We start from the raw sequence: 7,801 nt of genomic DNA, 5'->3' as shown, positions 1-7,801 counted from the left end.
TCCCAAACTAGACATTTCATCTTTTGTTCCCATGAGTTTCCCTTGGCTATGTCATGTTAAGAGTAAATTCCTTCCTCATTTGTGTCTCTTGGAGCCCCTGACTCCAAAGGCTCAGCTTCTGTGCTCTCTCCTTTTGCAGTCCCCTTACTGGTGGGTATTCTTTCCCTCTCTCCTCACATATGCAGGCATATATTTATTTGTTTATAGGATGTTTGGATGGATGGATGGATAGATAGATAGATAGATAAATGGATGGATGGATGTTTGGAGATAGGGACTCTTATTTTGCTCTGTATCTTGGCCCCAAACCCAATGCCTTGAATACTACAGATGCTTAATAAATGCTTATTAAATGAAATCAGATTGAAGGGCGAGGAAGAAACGACCTTTTTATCCTATTTCTGCATTATATATATATATAGATAGATATTAAAAATCTGAGTGCATTGGTAATATCTGCCACAGAAAGAACTATACAGCCTGCTGATTTATTTCTGTCACTACTTTCAATGTTCTGTGTTTTACAACTAATCTTGAAATGTTTCCATTGCCCAAAGGAAGGAGAGAGAATTGAAAAGGATAAAAAAATATGTCACTTTGGATTTTTGATGGAGACTGCAGAAGAAAGGAGAGGAAGGGAACAGGGAATGAAAAGGAAGGAAAGCCTTTGATGAAAGGGGGAATGGGAGCAGAGGAAACAAGATTTTCAGACCTCAGGAAACTTGGTTTGTAAGAAAATTGAATTTTGGAAAAGACCTGAGGAGAAATGCAAAATGAAAATTTGAAAGCAAAAAAAAAAAAAAAAAATAGGAAAAAAGAAAAAAAAAAAGAAGCTACCATGTGACCATATGGAATAAATGTTAGGAAAAGTTATGCTAGGTGATGTGCCCACTGAAGAGATCTTAATAAAGGAAGTAGTAATCCTGCAGGGACAACTTCCACAAAATACTAAATATTTAGTACTTACCAACTTAGTACAGCACTAAGGGATGAGGCTAAAATGAGAATGGGAAGCTTCTTGGGAGTGAAAGACAGACATATGTACATGTTAAAAAAAATAACATACCTATTCTCAAGATTACTGAAAAATGTGCTGGGTTCCAATTAAAGTGCTTTAAAAACACTATCTATCTGGACCATCCATCCATGGATCCAAACATTCATCAATCCATCCATCCATCCATCTATTTATCTATCTGTCTGTCTATCTCTCTATCTATCCATTTATCTGTCTGTCTGACTGTCTAACCATATGTCTGTCAGATTATCTATTTATCTCTCTGTGTATCTGGACAACTTTTGTTCCCAGAACAACTATCTGACAGAGACAGGGTCCAATCAGTATTTTGCATGTTTGCCCCCACCCATTTACCTGTGAGAACATTTGCATCTGCCTCCTTTCTAGCTTTTCTTCTGGAGTTTAATTGTTGTCCTTTGTATTTGAAGAAGACCAAAATGCCATCGTTATGTTAGAGTGGAGTTACAGTGGCTGACTGTGGCTGATCAGACCAAAACAAGCTCAGAATGCTCTGCCACTGGTCAGACACAAGTAGTCCCTATGAACATTTGGGCAGGGGGTGGGGAGGAGGGCTTCTCTAACTGTCCATCTCATGTTTCTTCTGAGCTGATTCAATTCTGCTTTGCTCATAGAGCACAGCACCTTCTCTGAGGAGGGCACACCATGTGGGCGGTCCTGTGTCAGTGTCTCCCATGTCATCCAATCAATTCTAAAGTTCCTAAGAGAGACTCTGAAAATGTCCTTGTATTGTTTTAGGTCCTCACAAACATTGAAACAGAAAGTACATTTATTATAACTTGTAAAGAAGAGAAATGGGACTAGGATCCAAGCTTCCTAGTAGGCTAAAGGAAGAGCCTTGGTAGGAATCATCCCTTCCTATGGTAAGACTGATGTCAATCTCATTCCCTACATGAACAAATTCACAACATCAGTGGGAAAATTCCCAGTAACACGATCAGACTTTGAAATGCTGTGGAAAGTATCATCTCTGTCTCTCTCGTGCTGGTTCCCCCGACAAATCTCTTCATTTGCTTGCTTCTCGCCTCACACTGAGGTCTTTTCTAACTCTCAACTTCAATGATTCTGTGATTCCTCCTTCCTGTAGACCCTGTTCTCTTCCAATCAATGCCATGCCTTAAGTAGCATATAAATCAGAAAGTAGTGCAGAATAATTCAAGTCTTGGTTTCAGGCTTACACATCCAGATATACTCGGCTGATTACATTATTCATTGCTATCCAAGCAATATTTTAAAAAGACTCATTTTATCATAATGCTACTTAAGGGATGGCACTGATTGGCAGAGACTTCAAAATGGTTCCCCCCACATGACCAGCCAGTGTCTCGAACCTATTGGGCTGCACATAATCTAGTTGACTTTGAATGATATTTACTTAAACACTTGCTTTATTTTTTCTCCAAACTCTGTCTTATTCATCTTTGAATACACCATACTCCCTGCCATGTGTAAACCATGTGCTCTTAAACATAGTTAACATCTGCTAAATATTTGTTGAATTGAATTTAATAGGATCATAAATGAATAAATCAAAGATCCTGTGACTTTGGACAAATCATTTAATTTCTTTTTGCCTCCGTTTCGTACTCTGTAAATTGTGGATAATAATACCACCTATTGTTCAGGGCTGTGGTGAGGATCAAATGAGGCAATATTTGTAAAGCATTTAGCACAGTGCACAGAGAAGGAACTCTATACATCTTAGCCATCATTATCATCATTGTCATCATTATATTAATGATTTGAGTAGCCTTGGCTTGGGGACTCTCTCTCCTGATGAAGATGGAAAACCCTTCAAACCTTAGCAGACAGTCTTCAAGAATTTCTATGACTAGAATAATTTATCACCTGGTATTTCGATATTCTGAGGATGAGCATCTCATCTTGGCCATATGGGTCCCCAGGTGACAGATATACAGAATCCATTAAGGGCCATCCTAAGAAACAGAATAAATACATGTATGTTGCTTAATTGATCTCATCTTTTTCTTCACAACTCTGTGAAAGAGATGATGGAAATATGAAATATCTTCTTTTTATACATGAAAAAGTTGAGACTAAGGTTCAATAATTTGCCCAAAATCACACTGTTGGCATGAAATCTAAATCTTCCAGCCTCAACTCTCTGTCTTGTCCCCTGTACCATGAAGGAGGTCTCTAAAATGCTCTCATTCAAATGTTGTGGGATTGGGAGATCCGGGTTCATTTATTGACTCTCCCATTTATAAGCTATGTAACTGGGAGCAGATCATTCTTTGAATCTTTGAAACTCTCCAAGACTCTGGGTCATCTGTGCTCTATTCTTGGTGAAAGAGATGTCTACTGCATCAAAAGCAATGGTTTTTAAAGTACCTTCATGTTTTATTATTGTTGTTTCCAGCACTCTGGACAGAGGTCATTCTGGTCACTGGGAGGCTCAGCAATGGTAACTCACTCCAGACCTTCTTCGATTCTTCTTAACACTTCCTGCTTCTGATCACGGAAATGTGAACAGAAGGAGGTTGGGAGGAACTTCTGGGGTGGAGCCAAATCTCGGCATACTAGATGCCAGCTAAATACCAGCCCGTGGGAGGGAGGAAGCTTCCACTGGTTTCCTGCTCTTTCTTCTCCCACTCATCCTCCTTGGGACCCCCGGGGCCCTGTTTGCAGCCTTGATCCTTGAGGAGGAGCCTTTTTACCACTCAGTACCATCCTGGGGTAGTGAAAAGGTCACTGGGTTTGGTATGGAAAGACCTGAGTTGGGATCTTGGCTCTTTGACTTATTATCTGGGTGATATTGGGCTAGATTTTGTTTAAAGTTTCTTCTACCTCTAAAACTAAACTTTTTTTTCCTCCTGATTTCTGACCCCTTGACTTGTCCCTGTCTTTCTTTACCACCTTCCCCATTTTGGTTTGATTTGCATCCTTATGATACCTTAATTTCCTCGTCCGCTTCTTAAAATTTGTTCCCTAACTATGATGCTGGAATCCTGTTCTTGCCTGGTCTACTGTTCAAGAACTGTGAAGACTCATCCCTGTGTAATGGGATTCAAATTGATTTCACCAACTGCAAATTCAATGATATATGTTATGTCATCTAGGTCCTTCCTCTTGCTCAATAGTGCTGCTCTACTTTTCTTGAAAATCTATTTATTCTGCTTGGCTTTTGCTTGAAACCTTTTAATCTCTCCTTTTACCTTCACCTGAATCCCTACATTCACTCTTCCAACAGGTACTCTAGCCTTCTATTTTCCTGAGAAAATAGAAGGAAGTCTTCTGATATGGGACTAACTTCCCCCCTCCACTCCTCCATCTTTCTTGGAGGTATCACACTCTCTCATGCTTTATTCTGATGGCAGAAGAGGAGATGGTCCCATGACTCATAAAGCTAATCCTTCCACCTCTGCTCCTGATTTCCTTCCTGTTTGACTCATTCAGCATCTTGTCAATGGCTATTCCTTTTCTCTTTGAGTATCTTCACTTCTCCCCCCACTCACATACACATTCCTAGTTCCTTCCTTCAAACAAGCTCAGGATCCACTCACCCAATATCTAAAGAAGCCAAATCAAAATAAAACAAACAAAATCCCCCACAACATTTTCTTGAACCTTCTGGGAAGTCTCAATATCCTAGAATCTCTCTTTTTTTATTATTATTATAGCTTTTTATTTACAAAACATATGCATGGGTAATTTTTCAACATTGACCTTTCTGTTCCAACTTTTCCCCTTCTTCCCTCCATCCCCTTCCCTAGATGGCAGGTAGTCCAAAACATGTTAAATATATTAAAATATATGTTAAATACAATATATGTATATATATTTATACAGTTATCTTGCTGTACGAGAAAAGTTGGAGCCTAGAATCTCTCTTATCTCTAGTATAAATTCATAGAATAAGTTGTCTACTCATTCTCTACTCTCCTTAACACCTCAGAAATGGTCTTCCACTCTCACTCCTTAGACTGAAACTCACCAATGACTCATAATCACTAAATCCAAACAATCTTTTCTTTCTTATTTTATTGACATCTTTTGCTTTTCTATCGGTTTCACTTCCAAATCATCCTTGCCAATCAACTACCTAAGGAGACATCCCTTGTAACAGTCCACACTGGCCCCCCAGTTGGAGTTCATTCCCATGAACCCTGTTATAAGGCCATAGCATGCAGAGTTGGAAGAGACCATAGAAATCATTTAACCCAACTCCCTTATTTTAAAAATGAGGAAAGTGAAACCTGACTTAAACAACTTTCCTGAGGAGATGGAGGTAGAAAATAGTAAAGCTGTGGTTCAAACCCAAGTTACAGGATAATAGGGATGGACTGAGATCTGAGAAGCCACCTAATTAACTTCCTTGCTTTAAAAGTGAAGAAACTAAAGCCCAAGAGTCTGTGAGTTGTCCAAAGTCCAAAGGAAATGCCAGGCCCTTTGACCCCTGGAGCCAGAGATCTTTCCTTCTTCTATCACTGGCACCACGTTCACCCGGTCTCCTGGGTTGATAATGTAAAGATTAGCTTCAACTTTTCTCTCTTGCTCATCTCTCAGGCAGTAACCATATTGACTGGATTTCTTTGGATTAACAGAGCATCTTCCTTCACATGTCCTTTGTAGTTAATTTGGGCATTTGTTATAATAGTCAAAATGACTTATTTGCTCAAAGTTGCTCTTAAAACGATATTTCTATTACTATATACAAGGTTCTCTTTGTTCTGCTTATTTTGTTCTTTGTTATTTCATGCAAGTCTACCCATGCTTTTCTAAGATCATCGAGTTCATCATTTCTCGCAGCACTGTAGCATTTCGTCAGTCATATACCACATGTGCAGCCATTCCCCAATTGATGGGCGTCCCTGTAATTCCCATTCTTTACCATCAGAAAGAGAACTGCTATAAATATTACAGAACATATGGGTTCTTTTCCTTACTCCTAACCATCTTTGGAAATAGATCTAGTGATCTATTTGGAATAGATCTAGTATTGGGTGAAAGAGTATAGGCAGTTTAATAGCTCTTGAGGATATCTGGCTTTTTTCCTCAAATTCAGTCACAATAATCTATGAAGAACCTACTGTGTGAAAGGCACTGTGCCTTTAAGCACTGGGGCCACAGTAACAAAAACCAAGTCTCTTCTCTCACTGAGTTATACTCGATTTCTATCAAAATAATCTTTCTTACATAGGAAAAGATTATTTTTGTGTATAGAAATATCTTAAACATCTGAGACCTGGTAACATCACCCTCTTCTCCAAGACCTTCTGTGGCTCCCCATTGCCTCCCAAAGCAAATTCCAACTTCTTGACCCAGTATTGGAGCTGAATGCAAAGAGTGGGGCGGGGGAGGGAGAGCTGACTGCTTTATTTCACAGGCAGAAAACTGAAACGTGCCTGACAGCAGTTAATTAAAATGCTACTTGAAACTAGCATTCTATTGTCTCTGCTAATGAGAAGGAATAATGGCCTGGCTAATTTAAAAAACAACAAACCAACAGCCCAGCTAAACACTCAGGACTTATGTTTATTCCCCTCAGTAAACTCAGCTTCCTGGAGCAGGGAAGGAGAAACTTAAGATTTCATGGTCTAAATCACCCTCAGAGCAGGAGAGAGAATGGCTCCAGGACCTTGCGGGGTTGGGGGTGGGCAGAAACCATGTGATGAAGGTCATGGTCCAGTGGAGGGAATGGCCCCAAATGGCAGCTCTGTTTCTTTCACTGTGGTTTTCCTTGATTTGGGAACTAGGGAACGCCATAGCATCTGGCCATCTTGAATTGTGACCTCGGGCACCACATATGATCCTGAGCAAGTCCCTTCACCCTGTCTGCCTCAGTTTCCTCATCTATAAAATGGACTGGAGAAGGAAATGGCAATCACTCCAGTATCTTTGCCAAGGAAACCCTGAATCAGACAAGACTGAAATAATTGAACAACAACAAATCCTTGATTTAGATGGAGGTAAGATAGAGCCAGATTTGAAGAGCAGAGATTTTAAAGGAAAACTGATAACAGATTATGAGGAGGATTGGATATTTCCCCAAAAGGTCCTTGGTTTGAGAGGGTGTTCCCTTAAACATCACGAGAAGGGGGCGAGAGCAAAATGGGTTAGAAGCATATCAGAACTTTCCATCACCCCAGATTCTTTTCAGTGACTCATCATCCCACCCAAACGAGGAGGTCAAGTCCAGACAGCTGGCTTGGCAGCAGAGAAGAAATGGAGGGAGAAGGTCATTGTTCACAGGATCACAGAAATCTAGAGCCGGAAAGGGCCATCAAGTTCCCCCCACTCCCCATGGGGGAGGAGACGAGTTTGAAGAAGGAAATTTCCCAAATTCACGAGAATAGTAATCAAAAAAAAGAGAGATATGAACTCAGGTCATCTGGCTCCACACATGTTTTTCTATTTCTCATTAACATTTGCTATTCTATTTCCCTGTTGAAGAAGGAATACAGCTATTATCTTTGCTTTACAGATGAGGAAACTGAGACTCAGAAAGATCATAAGATTATAAGCTCCTAGAGGCCATTGCATCCAACCTCCTCATTTAATAGACAATAACCTGAAGGCTATAGAGATTCCATGGTTACCCATGGTACCAGAGTTAGTCGGTGTCTGCTGCAGGAACCCACGTCTTCCTCATTACAAGGCTAATGCCCTATTCCCAGTACTCTGTTCTGACTCTAGGTCTAATAGTCAATCTGTCATTTTTAAAACATGGAGGTTTTATATTAAACACGAGAGATACAGAGAAAAGTCTAGAGTGGCCTCCTGTTCTTTGCTGAGTCCCTCCAA

Source organism: Sarcophilus harrisii, chromosome 5 (genome assembly GCF_902635505.1).
Source record: "Sarcophilus harrisii chromosome 5, mSarHar1.11, whole genome shotgun sequence".
Taxonomy (NCBI): Eukaryota; Metazoa; Chordata; class Mammalia; order Dasyuromorphia; family Dasyuridae; genus Sarcophilus; species Sarcophilus harrisii.
Note: the sequence above shows the minus strand (reverse complement) of the source record.